Consider the following 12736-nt stretch of genomic DNA (forward strand, 5'->3'; position numbering starts at 1 on the left):
GTATCGTCGGCAGAGGTTAGTAAAACGAGTATGACGGAGTTTTAGGGCAAGATAAAGAGAATCATATTGAAAAAACAAAACAAAAACAAGACTAAAGTCATAATATTTACGTGAACAAAGTCATATTACCAGAATAGGATAAAATTGGCAGAATAAAGACATTTCTGATGGTAGAAAATTGTAAAATTATGAGAAAAATAGTCACTTTAATAAAAAAAAAGAAGAAGCTTTGATAGAGTTATAAATATATGATGTGACCAGCTCAGCAAGTCGCTGGTTCTGTCTTTCAAATGGACAGTGGTTTAAACAGTTGTTTCAAAGTCCCGTGTCTGATAATAACTTCATTCTGATTTGTTAAAAGGTTAAGCATATGCTTATTTGTAAAACTGATACCAATTATAACTTCATAAGATGTTCAGCATTTCTCATTTGGCTGTGGAGTTTTATGAAATTACAACTCTTCTTGTATTTTCAACTCTCCTCCAGCATTAAGAGACCAGGTCAATTAGAACCCATGAGTCTTTTACTCTGGATGCGCGGACTGACGGGGTCGCAATGACCCTGTGTGTGCTTTTACCAAGTCTGAAAATGCACATCCCAGTGAATCATTTCCACGTTTTCTCCTTTGAGAGTCATACAGACTGAGCAGTCTTGATTAAATGTTGGTAATTGCGTTAATAATTGAGAAAAACTGTTCTATTTGTTGCCACTTTCACTGTTATTTTTGTGCTGTTTTTATGGAATCCTTTTTACATATCCATCACTCACGCAATGCAGGGCATGTAGTAATATTACAATTCCTGTTTTCAGACAGAAACGTTAGCAATGTGTCAAACCAGTTGAGCAGACGAAACCTAGTTTGTTTTTGTTTTCAGGAAGAGAAGCTCTCTCTAAACTTGAGAGAGAATTTAAAACCAAGCAGAATGTGCTCACCATGTCATTGGTACATCAATTTTTGGATGACCATTTTAAACCAAGGAGCTTACCTTCATGTCAAAACAATCTTTTTAAATCTTGTTCTTAACTGCACACTGCAGAATGTAATCAACAGTGAATCACAGTTTGTAATTTTGGATAGTGCCATTATTTGGTAAATGTGAAGTGTTCTCTACATAGCGCAGGGAACTGGAATAGAGGAATTTTTGCGGTAATTTGTTTTTCTTTGCTGAAGTGCCTTCACCTTTTTGAGATTTCTTTGGTACTAGTGGCCTTTAGTCACCGCGTTTCAGACAAGAGAGCGAGAGAAAGGATAAGAGATGCAGCAAAGGTCCCAGGGTTGCAAATCTAAACTCTGGACAGCTGTGTTGAGGGCTAACGAAGGGCTAACGACCTTCACTATCCGGGCACAAGCTCCACCACCACGTTTTCTGAGGAGAAGGGGAAAAAAAACCCCTCAAGAAACAGGAGAGATGTGCAAGTTATGAAGAAAAAGTAACCCATCTCATCTGTTATATTATGTCAGAAACTCCTTCCATATTACCAAACAAGCTGAGAATAAAATCTCCATTTTTTTTGTTGTTCCTTTTATCTCGCCTTCCCACCATGCGTAGCTCTTGGTGAGCATTAGATGTGCGTTGGCAGCTTTATATCCTTCTTCTGAAACCATTGAGTCATTTGTTTTATGCAAGTTTACCCAAATAGCTGCTCATCTCTCTTTGTTCACCTTCGCCGTCCTCCGCTGACTTAATGTCTTTTTTTTTTTCTTCTTTTCTCTCCCTCCTCCCAATCTGCTCATATTTTCTTGCAGTGTTGTCATTCTGTCCTTTTTCTAGCTGCATCACTTTAATTCCTGTTTTCCAGTCTGTCAGTATCATATCTTTCATTCCTGCTTTACCAGAAATCCACGATTTGTTCTCTCTCCCGTCTTGAAGCTTGGTATGAGAGATATTGTTTGATAATAAAGGGCGGGCGTTGTGTATTTTCCAAGTAACTATGTTACTTTCAGTTGTTATAAAAGTGCTGTGTATGTAAAAAATGACTTAAAAGTAATTTGATCTTTCATCATTGTGATTCATTGAAATTAGCCTCTGTCTCTTTAAGAAGCTCCTATCCTCTCTGACATTAGTAATCTCTTCCCTTAAAGGTCCAGGGAAACAAGTCAGTTACACAGAGTTATAATTATTTATTTGCGGTTCCTAACAGAAAATACTTTAGCCAGAATTATTTTTCAGAAAATTAGTCATTGATTTTGTTGAACAGTAATTATTTTTGAATGTAGTCCTAGTAGAAGCTATTCAATGTAAAGGTTTTAATTTAGTTTCATTTTTAAATGTGATCTTATGCGTGCTGTATTAGTATATTATCAACAGTTCTGCCTATTTGTGGTGAAACTCATGGATTTCTCTTTAGAAATTGAGAAAATTTATGAAAAATGTGTCTGCTGATTTTTTTTTCTAAAATATTTGAATATTTGGATTTTTCCAGTTTCTCACAGAGGTTGAATTGTATTTTTTTTTCTTTTGCTTTTCAATGATCCACTGTAGTGACTTTAAAAGAACAAAACCTTGTTGCTGTTACACAATGACACTGTGCAGATGAAAGGATAATTTGAATAAAAATGGAAATCTCGAATGTCAATCTGGTGCTTTTAGATTTTCAGGAGGAGAATTTTTGTTTCCTCTAATCTTTTATTACCCTGCAGTTGAATTTCACCACTAAAAACCTCCTAACCCGTTGACTAATATAGAAGCTTTTTAAGGGTGGCAGTTAAGTGGTTAAAATAGTTTAAAACAGGCATGTCCAAAGTCTGGCCCGTGGTCAAATTTCATCCGGCCCGCAGCCTCTGTCATAAAATCAATAACGTCTGGCCCGCACGTAGAATTAATACGTTGGGCAGCAGTAATGTACCTGCATAGGGCGGAGCTTACACACTAAATGCTGTTCCTCATTTACCCACTAGAGGGCAGCAGCCCGTGTGACTCAGACCATTTGCAGCTGGAGCTCACTGAGTTGCAGAATGACGCAAGAGCCGCAGTCAGCACCAGCAGCTTTCTCTCGCGAACTTTTACCGACAGCTGGATAAGCACAGGTTTCGAGACATTCGGTTTGGTAAGAAAATGCTAAGCTTGTTTGGGTCGACGTTAGGGTTGCCACCTGTCAGAAATCAAAATAAGGGACGCGTCGTNCTGTATTAGTATATTATCAACAGTTCTGCCTATTTGTGGTGAAACTCATGGATTTCTCTTTAGAAATTGAGAAAATTTATGAAAAATGTCGCAACACCGTGAGTGAAACAATGACTGGGGCAGCCTACTATATAAAGTACTCGGGGACCACTTCTTTGTTATTACACGTACACATTTGTAGAATACGGAACAAATGGCGTCCCATTTCGGTTCAATACGGGACACTACATTTAACAGTTAAATACGGGACGGTTCTGTATTTTACGGGACGGGTTGCAACCCTAGTCGACGTATTTGTGTGAGAAGACATTCTCGGTTGTGAACTTAAATAACGGACTCTCACTTACGAGACATCTCAGCCAGACCTGTCCTATGTGCCGCAGTCCAGATCTCAGTATCACATTAATGCAGACAAGTCACTTGTCATTTACAATAAGTCTCTGAATAAATTTTGTTTTTGTTTTTTAAGATCAAAATAAGTAATAAATTCAGACAAGTTTTCAGTTTTCACTCCAGAATAATAAACTTTTAAAAATCTGATCAACATTTACTAATATGTCATATTTCACATGAGCCCTGCACTTGTTGATATGACTATTATTTGCTCATTTTTCTGTTATTTAAAAATTCTGTAAATATTGAACTGCTGTGGTGAGATATTTTTTTATGTTTCAAATGTAATTTACACACAAGAGTACAATTACTTCTGTTTAACCGTTAGAAAAAAGTTAAAGTGTTAACAGAGTGAAGCTAAGTGAATATTCAATTACATATTATATGCATGTTTCAAATGAACCAAAAGACATGCTTAAGATTGCTGAAATTAAAATAAAAAAGTAAATGTAAAACACAGAATGGCTTGCTGAAATGTGTTTAAATATATTGCTGTTTTATGTAAAGAACGTCCGCCAAGGTCGGCCCCCTTACATTTTTAAGACACCAAATCTGGCCCCCTTTGCAAAAAGTTTGGACACCCCTGGTTTAAAACTATTTGTAGAGAGAAAACAAAAAAACAATTTGGAACATGTTGCTTGAGTCTTGTCATATTCAACTTTTATTCTCAGTATGGTTTACGTTCTAATATTTCTTCACAGTGGATTGTAATATTTAGAAAATAAAGAGGTAAATTATTTTTTTACAGCCTATTTGGTTTGCTAATTAACTTTTATATATTTAATTTTTTTTTTTGCTTCACAGAAAATGGCAACAATCTTACAATTAGAGTCATACCTCGGATTTATATATCCTTTAAAATCTTGTTGACAATCGGGCCAAACTGGTTTCGACCAGTTTGGCCCTGAGACTTCAGTAAAACACTTCAAAATTCCTAGAGTGTTAAAAAAAAAAATAAATCTACCCCATTAATACTGACAGAAGCAGTGTCTTCTGACTGTGTGGCAGTCATCCAAATGTCATCTGCTCACCCACTCATATTAAAAAAAGAAAAAAAAAAATAGAAAAATGCAGACAGCTGAATCACCAAAACACATTATAGCTGCAACATTAATTTTTATTTATTTTTTATTCACTCAGCTGCTAGTAATTTAGAAAATATTGGATTTCAGATAAGAAATGAAAAAAAGAATTGGACAGAATGAGCAAAACAAACACGAATGTGAAGGTTTTCTCCGTACTTGCGTCCCGTACTAAATGGACGTAATCCGGGCTCCGGCATGCTGTGGGGAGAAGGTGAGGATGAAAAGAGGAAAGCAATAGACCAAATGGATTCCACTGACAGCTGATGAGAAACATGCAGCCATCTACTCAAACCCCCACTCTATGTAAATCTATTTTATGTTCTCTCTCCTTCAAAGCCCACGCTCTAATGTTTTCTTCTACTTACAGACCCTCCGTCTGCTGACATGTGAGCACAGGCTGTATGTTTGCGTGGCAGCAGGCGTCTTTTTCTCCTACAGCCTCGCCTTGCTATCTGCTGTAGCGGCTGGCAGTCGGCAGTAAGACAGGGGTGACATTTTTAATGTCGGCGAACTCTATGGAGAGTAAATAAAATTATTTCTGGTCAGTTTTCATACTTGACACGGTGGTCAGGATGGTTGGTGACGTTACAGGTCGGAGGCTCGTCGAACAGAATTCAAGTCGAATCAAATAGTTAAAGTACTGCGTTAAACAGTTATATCTTTGACTTCTATTCATATGTTTGACAAGTTCATAAGTAGCACTGGTTAGCATCACAGCACACACTGAAGAAAAGAACCTTAAAGGGGCGGTATCATGTAAAATCGACACCAAGTTATAATGTTTTTCCCTCATCAAAAACAGACCTGGAGTGTTACTTTGATTCTTTCATGCATGTTTGAGAAATCCTGTAATCTCCCGTGGCAACCATCTGGCTGTGCAAAACACCTGGATGATACACCAAACAACTTCAGTTGTTTTTCATAACAACTGAAGGTAACATAGATACTTGATCGTGCTATAAAATGGGTTCCACAAAAATGCAACAAATCTGATCTTAAATTAGATAATTGTATAAAGTATCATTGTTAAAAGATAAAGGAAAATTGACAATTAAAAAAAAAACAAAAAAAACAACTGAACGGCCCCCATAAGCCCTCCTACTCTGATCCACAACAAAGTGCAAGAAAAATATTCCTTGAATTAATATAAATGTATTATTGTGTTTGCAGTTTTTCTCTTATTTCTGTGTCTGCCAGTCCAGCCGTCTATGGTCCTGTGCAGTAATGCACCGTTTTCCCTTCCTCTCTTTTTCCATTTCCCCAAAACAAAATAGCCTACAGCTCACCGTTGGGCATTGCTGTGGATCAAAAGTTCATTTTGACACATTTGTTCTTGTCTGAATTTGAGCCAGATTTTTTTTTCCTCCCTTCCTCAGTCAGAGACAAGGGGGGAAAAAAAAAGGACGTGTGTTAATACGCTTCTGTCACCTTTGCTAACTCCCATTTATAGCTATTTCACTTTACACAGTAGAAAAAAATAAAAAACATAAAAAGAATTCCCAAAAACTGTTGAATACGTCAACGCTGACATTAGTTTCACGTGACATTTACAACAGGTATTGGTAACAACTCAACTCACAGAAATCAAAAGAAGTTAGTCTGTGATTTAGTCGGTACACCGAATGATTGAACAATTGAACACACTTTCTGAAATGTAACAAATGCATTTCACAGATTTTAGTTTGACTCATTCGTCCACAAAACAGCTTTGCATTGAAGTTTCTGAGGACTTTCTTTATGAACTTTGATCCTCAGTTCATACAGGAAGTGATGTGGATACAACTCAGGTGACTGACTGGTCAACTCTCGCAGTTCTATTTTATTTTCTGAAACCGGCTGAGAGCTTCCTTTCCTTCTCTCTGTGTGTGTTTGACCACTTTACTATCTTGCTGAAAAATCTAAAGAAAAAAAAAAAGAAACATTTCGTCTTTAGAGTTTCATTATGGATGTTCTGATAAAACCATTCCTTCTTTTTTTCCTTCAGTCATGTTCCATATGTTCAAAGATAACCCATCAAAATGATGCAGTGACCTGCTGACATCACCGTTGCCATGGTGTTTTCAGAATGATGTGTAGTGCCATTTCTCCTCCAAACATAATGTGAAGTGATTTTTAAAAGTTAAAGTATAATTTAAGCAAATATATTCTCGGTAGGCTTTATGGACAATATTGTGTTCCTCACAAACTTTAACTATAAACTTCCCACATGCTTTTTCTTCTTCAGTGGAGTTTTGAATGGTCAAACACCATTCCAATTGAGCGTATTTCTCATCAACTCCATAACAAATGTGCCCAAGACTTTGATATTCTACTAATGTCAAAAACACACTTGCAATTGCTGTATTTCAGCGAAGAAGTTTATTGACGCAGTAAGTTGCTGAAAACCGTCCGACCAACTACTTCCTGTCGTCTTTTTCCTTTCGTTGATCACATGACTTGTGTGATGCGAAAAAAAGTGTTTCCGTTGCAGTTTTGCGAAATACACAAATTTTGATACGGCCAAAAAAGTCACCTCATCCCAGCACCGAAGCGTTTCATTAAAAAAAAAATATATATATTTTCAAAAGTGCCGTGTTTCCATTAGGCACATTTGTTTTCAAAATGTTATATGGTCAGTAGGATTGCAGTTGTTTTTGTAATGGGAGAAATAACTTATACTTATGCTAATTCCAGGTCTTAGGTCTTGGAAAGCTCTTCTGATTGTTTTATTATTTTTAACTCATTCATCACAAGTTTAGCAAGGAACAGATGCTCTTTGCTGATTTACGTTGAATTAATCTTGTTTTTTTTAATTCTGGATTATGTTTCTGATGTCGTTCACTGCCATCAGTAGGTTTTGAAAAAACAAGTTTACAAAGTTTACATTTTTCTATATTTTTACCTTTCACCATACGCTTCTCTTCTCACCGCCTGTGTACTTCCACTTTATTACACATAACCTAGTTCACAGACGGTTTATTTATTCTTTGTGTGGATTACTTCTGTTAACATTTGGTGTGAATTTCATGTCAGTAGCTCAATTACAAACATATTTACTGAGGACAAACATTGACCTCTCTGATGCTTATTTCCACAGCTGTATTTAGTGTGGATAATGACCAGGTGTCATTATGAGCTCCTAAAAACACATCCATTTGTTTTTTATTTTAGTTTTCTTTTTTGGTTTCCAATAAATGTCCAAACTGCCATGCTCCTCCTCCTGCTCTTCTTCTAGCATTTATATTTATCCCTCTACATGCGGGATATGCCATAATTCGAGAGCACACATTTTCAGTCTCAAAACCTTTAATACTTTTGCTTACAGGAAACAAACGCACCCAGTACAACACTTTCATTCGACTGGCTGAGACGCTACCAAGCGAAGGTGCATTTTTGTTCCAAAAGCAAGCAGAAAATGTTTCGTAAGCGAGCAGAGAGTTTTGAAAGTGGAGACAAGTTCTGAGTTCGAGGAGAAACATTACAAGTTTTGAGAAGAAAGACATGAAATCCTGCTTTCAAAATGAAAACTTAAAAACAAGTATTAAAAGTTTTGAGAACAAAAGACATGAAATCCTGCTTTCAAACTGAAAATGTGTGCTCTCAAATTATGGCAGAAAAATTCCCCCATATTTACGCCCTTCTCCACATGTTCACATGTCTGCTATCCTAGTGACATCACAGTCAGCCATCTTCCTTCCCATTCAATGTAACTTGCTTTTCTTCTTTATTTTCTGTTTCCCTCATGTGACCCGCCTATCTTCTAACCTTTGCTTATCGCCAAAGGCCTCGTAGGCCGATGGAGATAAAAATACTCGTCTTGGTTCCTTCTACTTAATGTCTCTCCAGCTCTTGCACCAGCTCCATCCTCTATAACTCACAGGTTATGAAAGCAGATGGTGACCTGCATTAATGTGCTGTGACATTTAAGTTGCCTGAGCGCATTTCACTCCAGTTTCCCATGCCTCCTCGCATGTTCTTGTATTATGTTGACTGTTGATCGACTCATCCCTTTACACTTAACCACACGCGTTTGATATTTTTGATTGAAGAACCGCTTAATGAAGACTTTCTGCCATTTACTCTTTTGATACGCGACACAATGTACAGAATGAATTAAGGTTGTTTTCTTTGCTGCGTTCAGAGCTACAGAAGTGTCAGGCTAATATAATCATAATGTTGATTTTAATAGCATTAATGCACTTGAGTGCAGTTCACAACTGTTCATAACCATGAAATGCAAGTATTGGATAGAGGCTAAATATTGGCAGATGCCCGAGACTGGCTCACTTCTGTTGAATACTGTACAATCTCAGGCTGGGTTGGGAAATCTGTTTTCATTTTATTTAGCAAAACTGCTGAGTCGAGAAAGCCTTCAGATGTTTGTTCCAAGATCACATCTTTTAAGAAAGTTATACTTTCACAAAAATGTAGAAAGCACATTGTGTTTTTTTAACTGTAAAACAGTCAAAATGGTGATATGAAAACATTTTGTTTGACAGATTTACTTTGATATCCAGTTCAGATTGTGTCGTAATGTTCGGAGTCCAAGAAAACCCTCTGAAAAACCTTTTTACCTCCATTAAACTCGGCTGAATTCGGCCACTTTGTGGTTCTACTCTCTCTATACAATTAAAAAACAGTCAACCAAAGGCGAAACCGATTTCAATTTGTTAGTGGAGCATTTTGCTTTAGGCAGGTTTTAAAAGTTTCCGTTTAGTTCCATGTAAGTTTCCATTTACGTCAAATTGATTTGGAACATTTTTTTTAATTACAATCAGGTGCTGCAAATCAATTTAAGGGCTGCAGATGGCTTCACTTTAGACACTACGGAGCTAGAGAGCATCTCTGGCAGAAGGAGCGTTTCAGCTCCTTTTCTCAGACCTGCTACCTCAACGACTGGGCTTGTATGGATGGAAGATTTGTATAAATCTGGTATAAAAGATCATAGACTAAGAGTAACAACATATGGTGTTAACTATGTCGTATTAATTAAAACAGGTATAGTAAATACTAACATTTAAGCTGTATTGAAATTCTGTTGAATAATGTTAATTATTCTTATTTGGTCAGATTGCTCAGTTCTGGTGTTTGTTTTCAAATTAATATAAAACACTCTTTTTATTGTTAACATTACTACATTTTTTTTGCAGCATTTGTTAGCAAACAACCTGCTGCAAGCTGTGAATATTTTCCATGTTTGTGCAAAACTCTTCCATTACTGTAAATAGATGCTTCCCTCCCTCCTTCCTTATAATCTATCAACTTTTTTTTCTTCCAGTTTGAATGTCAAATCTAAGCAAGTGAGTGAATAAATAATAAATGACCTCACTTGTCAACAATCATGAACTATTCCTGCTGTGAACTATTCTCAAAGCTGAAGCTGGTCCACACCGTCTTCCTGGCACCACACAGAGACATTCACTGCATACTTAATCAGACCAATTTCAGTTTTAAACTGGAATGGAAATCAGCCATAAACAGGGCTGGGTGACGCGGACGTAGAATGTTGAATGTTATCATGATATTTTGTAGTACTATCACAGTAACGATAAAAACGTAACAAATATGCTTTTTCAAGGACACCAGTCACATAAATAAGTGTGATCTGTATCACTAAGCTGCACACAGTCACTGCATTTAATCACATGTTCAAATGTGTTGATATTCATTGATACTGTCATGGAACAAACGGTAGAAAATGATAAAACTAACAATCACGACAATGCAAACTGTTTTGGGTTTTTTAAGACATAGTTAATTGAAATTTATCGATAAATCAGAGTCATTTATCACGATAAATGATAAACGATACAATAAATGTCCATCCAAAGCTATACGTACCGAGGAATATTGAGCCAGACAGAATTTCTACAAATATGTACAATTAATCAGTACTCCCTGTTTAACTTGGTTTTCCTTGTGAGTTTCTTTTCTGTAAATATGTAAAAAATAAAACAAAACAATAAAAAACCTACTTACATTTTCTTCTCTCTCTCTCTCTTTTCTCTTGTTTTTGTCCAGGGGAAGTGTTGCTACCGAAGCTCCTTGGACACAGGAGCCAGATCAAATTGGACATAGACCTCTAGATACTCTTGAAAGAAAAAAATAAAAACAATTTTGGGAGGGGTAAAATATTACCCAGCATTCAGAGTCTGAAAGAGTTTCACTTTACCAAAGAAGTTAGAAGATTGTAACCAGGAGGCGGTGTTCTCGAGCGGACAGGACGTCTCCACCTCTGCATGTTTTGATTTAACTCCAGCTCAAGTAGAGGTGAGTCCCTCCGTTCGTACATTTAGTTCTAATATGAGAATCTGTCATTTCAACCAGCGGGGAGACATGGAGTCTGTTGCTCAGTCTTGTTCTTGACTAAGCTTGACGGGTCACCATGTTTCAGGTGAAGGATCCTGCACTAAAGCTTTTTCCTCCCCTCAGCAAGATCAACTGACAGCATTCAGCGGCGCTACACCGTGAAATAGAACACAATAAACACAATAACACTTTTTTTTGCGTCTCGGGGGTTCTGACCAGTCCTGGCCCAACTTGTGTAACTGATGAAGCAAGGCAAATGTTGCCAGTGACACCTTGAAGAAGAAAATGTTCTGCAGGAACTTTTCTGACCAAGTCAGCTCCGTGGAAGTGGATCTGCGTGTTCATGACTTCATGTCATGGTGACATGAAAAACATTGCAATGGAAGATGATGAAATATGTTGCCATCTAGGAAAGACAAATATATTTATGAGCAGCTTATGAGCTGTACCTGTTTGGTTTCAGCAGGACAACCTCCTCGTCCTCTGATGGTGAGATTGGTGAGATGTAAAAACTGATACACTTTTAATGGATTGAATGTTGTTTTGTTTGAGTCTGTTGGCTGTTTTTAATAGTAAGGAGAAATTTGAAAATATGGTTAAATACAGTTACTGAGTTCAGGTTAAATCACGTTTCTTTAAGTAAGTGGCGTCCAAAATAAGAATATTTCAAATGGGAATGTTTTCCAAGAATGATGTTTGTTTGTGGCTCTATGAATGTTGTTACATAAACGGCTAAAAGAAAGAAGCAATAAATAGTTTTTTATACTGTTACCACAATAATACCACAAAACAAAATTCTAAGTCCATGTTGCTGTCTTGGATCAATTAATTAAAAAACAATCAAATTTGAGTTAGAATTAAAGTAGTGAACGAATGTCACCGCTGAAATACAAACAGACTATCGACTGAACCAATCACACAGGTTATTATATTCTTGTGCCTTTTGGCTTTCTGTAGTTTTCCTAAATCATTGTTTTAGTCTGCGAGTGTGTGTGAGCTGTGTGTATTGGATAGACTTTTGCATCCATCAACAAATACTAACGATGGCAATTCATCATTTATATCCGACTCGCTGCTTCAGTTAAGTCATACTTAAAATGGAACAATGTTCTGTTCCTCGACGGCTAGCTTTTGGTAAACATGTTTGGACTGTGATTAGCATAGGGCCAAACAATGAAACCCCAGGATGCTAAGCTAATCTGTTTCATCATCTCTTCATCCATATCCTGCCTCTCCATTCTGCCTGTTCCGAGTGCCAGGTTCTCCTATTGCTTCTCAAACACAGTGGGAAGCTGTGAGCCGTTGCCAAGCCCTCCCGATGCAGTCCTCCCATGCGCATGTGTGAAATTACTCGTCCTAGGCCATATTTTGTCAAAGACTTGACTCGCTTGCGAGCAAACTCCACCCCGTCCCGCGTTACCTGAGAGTTTCCCTCCTTCCATCCCTTCTGACGAGACCGAGTCAGACCACAGGCCGTCTTAGTTCAGTCGCCCGGCAATCAGCCGCTGTGTCAGGGGAACTCTACCGCAATGTGGAACACCAGCCGTGCGCCAGCGGTAATGTAGTGAGGAAGAGCCATGTGCATTAGCCATGCTAATCTCATTAGTGGGGAGGCCATGATTGAATCCTGCAAAGAATCTTGCCACCGCTGCCAGGAAAGACAAGGGGCTTGTATATTATTAAAGGGTTGACACTGTTGTAGAGGGAGAGGGAAAGAAAAGAAGGAAAAACGTAACGAGAAAAAATCAGAGTGGAAGATGGAGTAACTATTAGAGATGTGCCGATCAGGTTTTTCCCTGCCGATACCGATCACCCATGAGGGCCGATTATCGATACCGATCACCC

At 37.6% G+C, this 12736-nt stretch overlaps 1 protein-coding gene across 4 annotated transcripts in view; it reads left to right on the forward strand.

Moving 5' to 3' along the window:
• The window catches only part of elfn2a (extracellular leucine-rich repeat and fibronectin type III domain containing 2a), a 201920-nt gene that overhangs the window by 86645 nt on the left and 102539 nt on the right, over positions 1-12736 (forward strand). For all 4 annotated transcript variants that reach the window (XM_016670325.1, XM_016670327.1, XM_016670326.1 and 1 more), the window contains exon 2: positions 10604-10852. The gene's annotated coding sequence lies outside the window, so the exon portion shown is untranslated. The remainder of the gene's footprint in view (positions 1-10603; positions 10853-12736) is intronic.

Source organism: Poecilia formosa, unplaced genomic scaffold (assembly GCF_000485575.1).
Source record: "Poecilia formosa unplaced genomic scaffold, Poecilia_formosa-5.1.2 Scaffold32, whole genome shotgun sequence".
Lineage (NCBI taxonomy): Eukaryota > Metazoa > Chordata > Actinopteri > Cyprinodontiformes > Poeciliidae > Poecilia > Poecilia formosa.